This window comes from Carlito syrichta, unplaced genomic scaffold, assembly GCF_000164805.1.
Source record: "Carlito syrichta isolate Samal-C Ts95f unplaced genomic scaffold, Tarsius_syrichta-2.0.1 Scaffold272310, whole genome shotgun sequence".
Taxonomy (NCBI): Eukaryota; Metazoa; Chordata; class Mammalia; order Primates; family Tarsiidae; genus Carlito; species Carlito syrichta.
The window spans coordinates 108175-119851 of NW_007216406.1; the positions used below are offsets into that span (position 1 = coordinate 108175).

The 11677-nt window shown below is 44.0% G+C and overlaps 1 pseudogene; it reads right to left on the reverse strand.

The window, feature by feature from the left end:
- Positions 1-3115, reverse strand: part of LOC103254172 — a 5589-nt pseudogene extending 2474 nt beyond the window's left edge.
- Between the last annotated feature and the right edge of the window lie 8562 nt (positions 3116-11677).

Genomic DNA, 11677 nt, shown 5'->3' on the forward strand with positions numbered 1-11677 from the left:
TCAGCCTTCCGAGTAGCTGGAATTACAGGCATGCGCCACCACGCCCGGCTGATTTTTTGATTTATTGTAGAGATGAGGTCTCGCTGCCCAAGCGGGTCTCGAACCCGCGGGCTCAGGCAATTCACTCACCTCAGCCTCCCAAAGGCGCGGGATTACAGGCTGAGCCACCGAGCCCGGCTTAATTTTTTTTTATTTATTGTAGAGATGAGGTCTCACTACCCAGGTGGGTCTCGAACCCGCGGGCTCTGGCAATCCACTCACCTCAGCCTTCCAAAGGCGTGGGATTACAGGCTGAGCCACCCACCAAGCCCGGCTAAGTGTGTTTCTTCTAGGCACCAAATAGTCAAATTTTGTTTTATTTGTAATCCAATCTGAAAATCTCAGTTTTGGAATCACGGTTTCTAGATCATTTGCACTTACAGTGATAATTGAAATTATTTCCTTAAATCTGTCATTTTGTCCTTTGTTTGTTACTTGCCCCATTTCTCTTTGTTTCTTTTTTCCTCTCTTCTGCCTTCATTTGCATTGAGTATTTTTATTATTCTCTTTTACTTCCTTTGGTTGGCTTATTAGTTGTAACTCTTGCTGTGTTATTTAAGTGATAAACTACATTTTAGGGTTTACAGTATACATCTTTAATTTATCACAACCTATCTTTTTTTTTTTTTTGAATTGGAGTCTCACTCTGTCGCCCAGACTGGAGTGCAGTGGCATGCTCCCGGCCACCACAGCCGCAACCTGCTAGGCTCCAGCGATCCTTCCATCTCAGCCTTCTAAGTAGCTGGAACTATAGGCGTGTGCTACCACACCCGGCTAATTTTTTGTTTATTGTAGAAACGAGGTCTCGCTAAGTTGCCCAGGCTGGTCTCAAACCCGCGGGCTCAGGCAATTCACTTGCCTCAGTCTCCCAAAGTGCTGGGATTACAGGCTGAGCCACCGAGCCTGACCAGTATACATCTTTAATTTATCACAACCTACCTTTAAGTATTCATGTACAATATTAAATAGAATACTTTCATTTCTTCCTTCTGAGCTTTTGTGTCATTATTGTAAAACATTTTGCTTTTATACACATTTTCTGCAATGTATTATCTTTGCCTAAATAATCATTTATCTTTTAAAATAGTTAAATAATAATAAAATGGTAAATATTTTCCCATATACTAAACCGTACCTGGTCTCTTTATTCCTTTGTGTAGATCTGAATTTCTGCCTGGTATCAGGTTTGGTTTTTTTCACATTGAAACAAAGTTTTGTTGAAATTTTTAGCCTAAGCCCACGGGTCCAAGACCAGCCTGGGCAACTTGGTGAGACCTCATCTCCACAATAAATCAGAAAATTAGCCAGGCGTGGTGGTATATGCCTTTAATTCCAGCTACTTGGAAGGCTGAGGTGGAAGGATCACCTGAGCCCAGCAGGTGGAGACTGTGGTGGCCATGAATGTGCCACTGCGCTCCAGCCTGGGTGACAGAATGAGACTGCAACTCAAACAAAAAAACAGAAAAAGAAAGAAAGAAAGAAAATTTTATAGTATACAAAAGTATAAAGAACTGTACAGTGAACGCCCATGTATCTAACCCATGCATCTCTCACTCACTTTCAGTGGTTACCAACACTTTTGCATCTCTTGTATTTTCCAGCATGCACAAGTTTTACATATTATAATAAATAGATAAAATTATAAAAATAAAATACATGTCCCCAAGCCATACTGCAGAACTATGGAGACAAAATCTTGAGGTCAGGACTCAGGAATCTGCATTTTATTTTATTATTTTTTAAATTTTTAAAATCTTTTTTGAGTCAGAGTCTCACTTTGTCATCCTGACTGGAGTGCAGTGGCACAATCACAACTACTGTAACCTCGACCATCTGTGCTCAGGTGATTTTTCTACCTCAGCCTTCCGAATAGCTGGGATTACAGGCACATGATACCATTCCCAGCTAATTTTTTTATTTATTGTAGAGACGAGGTCTCGCCATGTTGCCCAGGCTGGTCTTGAACTCCTGGGCTCAGACAATCCTCTCCCCTTGGCCTCTCAAAGTGCTGGGATTACAGGCGTGAACCACCATACCTAGCCAAGAATCTGCATTTTTAATAGACTTCTTGACCAGCTGGTATCATTTTTCTTTTGCTTGAGGACTTTCTTTAACATTTCTTATGTTGCATATGAGCTAGTGAATATGCCTTTCAGCTTTTATATGTCTGAAAATGTCTTTATACCTTCATTTTAAAAAGATATTATCAGGCCGGGGGCACTGGCTCATGCCTGTAATCCCTGCATTTTGGGAGGCTGAGGCGGGAGGATTGCTTGAGCCCAGGAGTCTGAGACAAGCCTAAGCAAGATAGTGAGACCTTGTCTCTACAAAAAATTTTTTAAATGTTAGCCGAGCATGATGGCGTGTGCCTGTAGTCCCACCTACCAGGGAAGTTAAGGTGGGAGGATTGCCCGAGTGGGAGGTCAAGACTGGGATGAACCATTATTGTGCCACTGTACTCTAGCCTGGGCAACAGAATGAGATCTCGACTCAAAAATAAAATATAATAAAATAAACAACAACAAAAAGATATTATTACTACGTATAGAATCCAGGTTAACAATCTTTTTAATGGTGAAAAAATACATATTTAGAATTAGCCAGCTGGACTCTGTTAAGATTATCCCAATTTTGTTGGCAACATCCAAAGTGTCACATGCTTTCTTCTCTCTATCAGGCCTAATCAAAGAGTTGACCTTGGCAGCATCAATGTCACAGATCACAGCCTGTTTGATTTGGTGCTTGTTGGCTTTAACATCCACGGTGAACACAAGTGTGTTGTTGGCTTCTATTTTCTTAATGGCAGACTCAGTGTCAGGGGAAACTTGATGATGGCATATTGGTCAAGCTGGTTTCTCCCGGTAGCACCTTTCCGAGGATATTTGGGTTGTCTTGGGAGCTGTGGAGTCTTGGGCCTCCGGAAAGTGGGTGACATGTGGATCTTCTTTTTTGTGTGGCTGTGGACACCTTTCAGCACTGCCTTCTTGGCCTCCAATGCCTTTGCTTTGTCTTCGGCTTTAGGAAGGGCAGAAGTAGGATGTGTGCCAGGAGTTTCCTTCTAGGCCTTCGGCGCCATCTTGTGAAAAGGCTAGGTTAACAATTTTTTTTGGGGGGGTGGAGTCTCACTCTGTCTCCCAGGCTAGAGTACAGTGGCACACTCATGGCCACCACAGCCTCGACCTCCTGGGCTCTGGCGATCCTTCCGCCTCAGCCTTCCAAGTCGCCAGAACACAGGTGTGTGCTACCATGCCTGGCTTATTTTTTTATTTTTATTAGAGAGATGAGGTCTCACTATGTTGCCCAGGTTGGTCTCGAACGCAAGGGCTCGGGTAATCCTCTCACCCCAACCTCCCAAAGTGCTGTGATCGTGCCTGGCCAATAATATTTTTTAATTCAATTTGCAAACATATTATTCAACTTTCTTCTAGCTTGCATTATTTGCTACAATTACTCTTACCTTTGATGTTCTTCATGGAGTAACCTCCCCCACCAGCTGTTTTTACCTTTTGTTTTTTATTTCTGATTCTGATCAGTTTTATTATGATGTGCCTTGGTGTAGAAACCCAAAGTCACAGAGATTGACTCCTTTTTTTGCTTTTTTGAGTTGGAGTCTCACTTGTCACCCAGGCTGGATTGCAGTGGCATGCTCACGCAACCGCAGCCTCCACCTGCTGGACTTAGGCGATCCTTTCGCCTCAGCCTTCCAAATAGCTGGAACTACAGACGCACGACACCACATCCAGCGAGTTTTTTGTAATTTATTGCAGAGACGAGGTCTCACCAAGTTGCCTAGGCTGGACTCAAACCAGCAGGCTCAGGCAATCCTCCTGCCTTGGCCTCCCAAAGTGCTGGGATTACAGACTTGAGCCACCGCACCTGGCCGGACTCCTTTATGTTTTTAATGAGTTTTATAATTGTAGTTCTTACATTTAGGTGTAGATATATTTTGAGTACATTTTTGTAGAAGATTCTAATTCCACTCCCTTGTATATGGATATCCAGTTGCCTCAGCACCACTTATTGAAAAATCTATTATTTCACCATTGAGTTGTGTAAATAAGATGGTTTACTTTTTGGCTCTGAATTCTAGTATATTTACATATATATGTACACACACACACGGGGGCACAAAAAATGTATATACATTTTAAGTATGACGTTCACTCAAAAGATGGCGTTTGAAATCAAACGAATGTTAACATCACCATGAGACAGGCAGGACAGTCAAAGAAAATGACAGAAGCACAGGTGAACAAACATCACACTACACATTGCTACTGTAATTTAATTCAACTTCAAAAAGCAATACATGGATAACATCTCTTAAAAATGTATATACTTTTTTTGGCACCTCTTGTATATATATCATATGCCAGTCTCATACTGTCTTCCTTTCTGTTTCATTGTAGTAAGTTTTAAAATAAGTGAGGTTCTTGGCAACCCCTTTGGTCCCCTCCCACTGTGGGAGATTTTCTGTCCTCTCAATAAATCCTGCTTCAAAAAAAACAAATAATAGCTTGGGTGCGGTGGCTCAGCCTGTAATCCAGCACTTTGGGAGGATGAGGCGAGAGGATTGCCTGAGCCCGGTGGTTCAAGACCAGCCTGAGCAACTTGGTGAGACCTTGTCTCTACGATAAATCACAAAAAAACTAGCCGGGCATGGTGGCGTGCGTCTGTAGTTACAGCTACTTGGAAAGCTGAGGCCGAAGGATCGCCTAAGCCCAGCAGGTTGACGCTGTGATGACTGTGGGCATGCCACTGCACTCCAGCCTGGGTGACAAGAGTGAGACTCCAACTCAAAAATAAATAAATAAATGAGTGAGGGCCTCCAAATTGTTCTTTTTTTCAAGAATGTTTTGGCTATTCTGGAATTTTTTTTTTTTTTTTTGATTTGTAGTCTCACTCTATTGCCCAGACTGGAGTGCAGTGGCACGCTCCCAGCCACTGCAGCCTCAACCTGCTGTTCTCCGGCGATCCTTCCAAGTAGCCGGAACTACAGGCATGCGCTACCACGCCCGGGTAATTTTTGATTTATTGTAGAGATGAGGTCTTGCCAAGTTGCCCAGGCGGGTCTCAAACCCAGGAATCAGGCAATTCACTCACCTTGGCCTCCCAAAGCACAGGATTACAGGCTGAGCCACCGAACCCGGCTATTCTGGGATTTTTTAAATTTCTATGTAAATTTTGGAATCACCTTATCAATTTCTGCAAAGAAATACTGGGATTTTAATAGAAATTGTTAAATCTATAGATCAATTTTTAAACATATTTTATACCTCCTTACTCTCTCTACTTGGGAGACACTGTCATCATCCCTTCCTTTATATCTTTTTTTTTTTTTGAGTTGGAGTCTCACTCTGTCGCCCAGACTGGAGTGCAGTGACATGCTCCTGGCCACCAAAGCCTTGACCTGCTGGGCTCCAGCAATCCTTCCGCCTCAGCCTTCCAAGTAGCCAGAGCTACAGGTCCGCACTACCACGCCTGGCTAATTTTTTATTTATTGTAGAGACAAGGTCTCTCCAAGTTGCCCAGGCTGGACTCGAATTCGTGGGCTCAGGCAATCCACTCGCCTCGTCCTCCCAAAGTGCTGGGATGATAAGCTGAGCCACCGAACCTGGCCCCTTTATGTTTTTAACCGTGGTTTTCTTTAGTTCTTTGAACATATTTATAATGGTTGCTTGGAAATCTGTTAAATCTGACATTTTTGCCTTCTCACAGATAGTTTTTGTTGTCTGTTTTTTTTCCTGTTTATGTCTCACTTTACTGGTTTAAGCCCATGAATTGTAATTTTTGGTTGCAAAATTGACTTTTTGACTTTTTGGATATTGTAGCAATTCTGGATACTGATTTCTCTCTTCCCTTCTCCACCTCCAGGTTAATTGCTGTTTGCTTCTTTGTATGGTGACTTGGCTGTAATATTTTAGCAAAGTCTATTTCCCTCATGATAGGAAGCTTTTGATCTCATTCTTTTTTTTTTTTTGAGTTGGAATCTTACTCTGTCTCCCAGGCTGGGGTGCAGTGGCATGCTCATGACCATCCCAGCATCAACCTGCTGGGCTCCGGTGATCCTTCCGCCTCAGCCTTCCAAGTAGCAGGAACTACAGATGTGCGCTACCAAGCTCGGCTAATTTTTGATTTATTGTGGAGACGAGGTCTCATCAAGGTGCCCGGGCTGGTCTTGAACCCACTGACTAAGGAAATCTACTCACCTCGGCCTCCCAAAGTGCTGGGATTACAGGCTGAGCCACCAAGCCCAGCCCTGATGTCATTCTGTAGAGGGTACAGCCTTGGGCACATGCACAGTCACCATGGGTTGACAGTGGTTGAGCAGGGTGTTCTCAACTCTTTCCTTAATTTTTCTGTGAAGCTGGTTGCCTCTGTTGGAATCACAACCAGTTCTTAGGCTCTACTGATTGCCAATTGAGTGTTCTGTTGTTTTCAACAATACCCTGTGGATTAATTGCTCCACTGTCTGATCCTATTAAATTCAGCTCTCTTTGTAGGAAGAGTTTTTGAGGCCATGTCTAACCCCAGGAGGGTTCTTCTTAGCCATCTCATTTGTTTAGTTCTCTCTGGTGAACTAGCTGGCATATAGTTTAGTTTGTTGTTCTCATGAAGCTACTGCTTCCTCTTAATTGCTTACCACCAAAATCTCCATTGTTCTTGAGAGTGATCTTAGGCTTGAACTCCTCTACACTGTGTTCCAAATAAAATCAGTTTCTTGAGGAGTGTTTTTGTCTGTAGAAGCTGGGTTTGGGGTTTTAATTATTTCTGTCTCCACTTAACTTTTTAACATATGTAATGCAGTTATTTTATTTTATTTTTTTATTTTTTTGAGTTGGAGTCTTACTCTGTCACCCAGACTAGAGTGCAGTGGCCGCTCCCAGCCACTGCAGCCTCCACCTGCTGGGCTCTGGCGATCCTTCCGTCTCAGCCTTCCAAGTAGCTGGAACTACAGGCGCGCGCTAAAATTGACCCAGGCCATGCAGTGGCTCATGCCTGTAACCCCAGTGCTAATTTTTTTGGGATTTATTGTAGAGATGAGGTCTCGCCAAGTTGCCCAGGTGGGTCTCAAACCCGCGGGCTCAGGCAATCCACTCACCTCAGCCTCCCAAAGGCATGGGATTATAGGCTGAGCCACCGAACCCGGCTATTTTATTTATTTTTAATTATTTTTTTTTTCAGAGACAGGGTCTTACTCTGTTGGTCATACTGGAGTACAGGACATCGTAACTCACTGCATCCTCCAACTCCTGGCCTCAAGTGATCCTCCCACCTTGGCCTCCCAAAACACTGGGGTTACGGGCATGAGCCACTGCATGGCCTGGGTCAATTTTAATTTATTTTTCTTTTCAGTATAGGTTGTATTTTCCTGGTTCTTTGTTTAACTAGTCATTTTTGATTGGGTGCCAGACTTGGTGAACTTTATCTTGCTGGGCATTGGACATTTTTGTATTCAAATAAATATTTTGGAGTTTTGTCCTAGAGCACAGTTACTTGGAAACAATTTGATCCTTTCAGGTGCTGCTTTTTGGATTAATTCAGCAGGACCAGATTAGTGTCTAGTCTAATTAATGCCTAACCAATGTCCCATGAACTATATGTTTTTCCAGTCTGGCTGGTGAGAATCAGCACTATTCCTGGCCCTGAATGAGCACTGATATCCTCTGAAGTGTTCAAGTGGTTCTCTCCCTGGTCTCTGGTGATCTCCTGACATGAATGTGCTCGTTAGTAGGTCCTTTGATGAAGACTCAAGGAAGACCTGCTGCGGCTCTCCAGAGTTCTCTCCCTATGAAGCTCTCTCTTTTCTGGTACTCAGTCATGCGGACTCTGCTGCCTTGGTCTCTTCAGCCTCTCATCTCTGTCTCTACAACTCAGGGATCCATCAGGCTTCCTATGTTCCCTGCTCTGCACCACAGCCTGGAAACTGTCTCAAGGCCACAAGATAGGGTAATCTCTTAGGGATCACTGTCCTCCGTTGCCTAAATCCAGTGCCTTGAAACCTTCCTTAAAAAGATCTAGTTGACCGGGCTCGGTGGTTCAGCCTGTAATCCCGCACTTTGGGAGGCCGAGGTGAGTGAATTGCCTGAGCCCGCGGGTTCGAGACCCGCCTGGGCAACTTGACAAGACCTCATCTCTACAATAAATCAAAAAATTAGCTGGGCGTGGTAGCGCGCGCCTGTAGTTCCTGCTACTTGGAAGGCTGAGGTGGAAGGATCGCCGGAGCCCAGCAGGTCGAGGCTGCGGTGGCCGGGAGCAGCCACTGCACTCCAGTCTGGGCGACAGAGTGAGACTCCAACTCAAAAAAAATAAAAATAAAAAAAGATAAAAAGATCTAGTTGTGTTGCCACTGCTACTGATTCAGGCAGGGGCATAAATCGGGTCTCATCTTGGCCAGAAGCAGACATCCAGGATTCCCCTTTTCAATTTCTGTATTTCTGTCTGAATGCAGTAGATGAAACTACATGAGATCTACGTGCTAGTAAGAAAATTGAAAAGCACAGGCAGTAAGATTTTTGTATGTATAAATAAGAGTAACACCTGGACTTACACATTATCTCAAGACTTCAAAAACCAAATGCAAATAGCTGCTCTCTGGATAAATTCTTTTTTTTTTTTTTTTTTTTTTTGAGTTGGAGTCTTGCTCCATTGTCCAGGCTGGAATGCAGTGGCACACTCACTGCCACCCCAGCGTTGAGCTGCTGGGCTCAGGTGATCCTTCCGCCTCAGCCTTCCAAGTAGCCAGAACTACATGCGCATGCTACCACGCCTGGCTAATTTTTTTTTATTATTTATTGTAGAGACAGGGTCTCACCAAGTTGCCTGGGCTGGTCCTGAACCCGCGGGCTCAGGCAATCCACTTGCCTTGACCTCCCAGAGTGCTGGAATTACAGGCTGAGCCACAGAGCCCAGCCTGCTCTGGATGAATTCTAACCTCTCCTGGTAGGTTACACGTTCTGGAAAGATCTCCCCAATCAAAGGAAGAAAAGGGATATAATAATGCCTAGAACATTCAGCGAGAACATGCGTAACTGTCTCAAACTTCCTCTTTATTTGTGGTGTGTTCTTCCTCTCTCTCCCTCCCTCCCGCCTTCGAAAATTGTGATATCTGGAACTAGCTCTGGAGCAACAAGGAAGACTCAAATGTTTATGTTAGCAGCTGAAAATTTCCTTTTACTTAGAGAGTACCTCTTTACGTAAAACAATAAGATGAAAGGATTACATGTCAGTATTTTTAAATGTTTCTATTTCAAAACCCAAACAACAGTCTTTGAATACTTAACTTTCATAGTTCTGTTTTTACCAGACACTGGAAAACATTGATACCAAACCAATCCCTCAGAAATGTGTTCCTAACCACAACTCTGTGTAGGCAGACAAACAGAAGTTATGTCAGTTCCTGGAAAAGAAAGGCTTAAGAGTCACACTTAACTATTTAACCTTCTTTATTCCTTTGTTCTTGGTTTGTTTCTCTTCTTCAGATGGGGTGAAGGCCACGCCACACTTGAGACGTGTTGGTCTGTTCTGACTGTGCTCCTGGGTTCCCACTGGTTCGCCCTGGATTTTCTGAGGCCTTTCTCTGGCTCCTTATCTCCTCCCAGCTACTCCAGAAAAAGTGGGTCTCCTCACATTCTTTTTATGATGGCCTGATTCCAACTGAAACAGAGGCTCACTTGGTCACCACGGTGATGCAGGTGAAGCGTTCCCTGTGCCCTGTTTTGGCCTCCTCTCTCATGGATCCCAGTTCTTGGTGCCTATGGTCTAGTACCCATTCTTGGGGATACCTTCTGACTGCACAGTCCACATGCAGTGCAGGGGACGGTGAGATCCAGCCTCTTAGTCTGTGTGTGGTTATCACTGGAGTAGGTACATCTTTGGAGTGGTCTACTGGTCAGGTCTTGCTGTGTAGACAGGAGAGGCAGAGAAGGCCAGCCTGCAGACAGAAAGAACAGAAGCAGAAAGGAAGGCCCAGTGATTCCCTTTTCTAAAGCAAGCCCCTTCCTGAGTCCCAGATGTTTGACCTCCTTGACTTTATGAGCTGTCTCCGAAGCTGCTCAGTTACTCTCTCATCTTAGCTACCCTTTCTTCTGACCTAAGTTAATTCCTATGTTGGTTCTTTTTTTTTTTTTTTTTTTCCTGAGTTGGAGTCTCACTCTGTCTTTCAGACTGGAGTGCAGTGACATGCTCCTGGCCACCACAGCCTCGACCTGCTGGGCTCCGGTGATCCTTCTGCCTCAGCCTTCCAAGTAGCCAGAACTACAGGCCCACGCTACAACACCCGGCTAATTTTTGATTTATTGTAAAGACAAGGTCTTGCCAAGTTTCCCGGGTGGGTCTCGAACCCGCGGGCTCAGGCAATCCACTCGTCTCGGCCTCCCAAAGTGCTGGGATTACAGGCTGAACCACTGTACCCAGCCCCTATGTTGGTTCTTATTACATGATATGAAAGTTGATCCCAGACCTGCTCCACTTCAATGTGAACCTGAATTATTAAATAAAATTGTATGTTAGATACTTGACGTATATTAACAATTTAATAATTTTTAGATTTTGAAAGTTATGTGTTAGTTATGTGTTATGCTGTCCAACAAAAATATAATGAGAATCACACATGTAATTTTAAATTATCTAGTAGATACAAGTTAAAAGGAACTGGGTGTGGTAGCTCATGCCTGTAATTCCAATACTTTGGGAGGCCAAGGCAGGAGGATAGCTTGAGCCCAGGAGTTTGAGATCAGCCTAGACAACATAGTGAGACCTCATTGTTACAAAAAATTTTAAAAATTAGCCAGGCATGGTGGCATGTGCCTGTAGTCCCAGCTGCTGGGGAGACTGAGGCAAAAGGATCACCTGAACCCAGGAGGTTGAGGTTGCAGTGAGCCTTGATGACCCCAACTCAAAAAAAAGAATTAAAATTTTAAAATGAAAAAGTAAAAATAAACAGGTTAACTTCATCTTCATATTGTATTTTATTTAACCCAACATAGCCAAGAGGAGAGAAAACATCTGGGCCAGCAAACTGTGTCCTACAATCAGTTGTTATCAATGTAAATTGTTTTATCTAAGACACTTCATTATAACATGCAAACGAATTAATTTATTAGACCAAAACCTTTTCTGGTTTTTGTAAATCCCTTGTTGCTGAAGAACAGCTCTCAGTGGAGCTTTAGGTAAGTGCTTAGAAGTGGTGTGATGGGGCTGGACTCAGTGGCTCATCTTGTAATCCCAGCACTTTCAGAGGCTGAGACGAATGGATTGCCTGAGCCCGCAGGTTTGAGACCAGCCCGGGCAACTTGGCGTACACCTCGTCTCTACAATAAAATAAAGAAAGCCAGGCGTGGTAGCACATCTGTAGTCCCGGCTACTTGGAAGGCTAGGATGGAAGGATGGCTGGAGCCCGGAAGGTTGACGCTGGGGTGGCCTGAGCGTGCATGCCACTGCACTCCAGCCTGGGTGAAGGAACTCGAAAAAAAAAAAAAGAAAAAGAAAAAGAAATGTGTAATGGGTTTTCACCAAGAAAACAGGGTTGAGGGTGGAGAGTTGTCGAGAGAGGCTGGCTGGTCTTATCAGCTCTCATCACTCCCTGGATAGAGGTCACTAGGTGAACTGAACGTGTGTCCGAGGACATTGGGGTCAA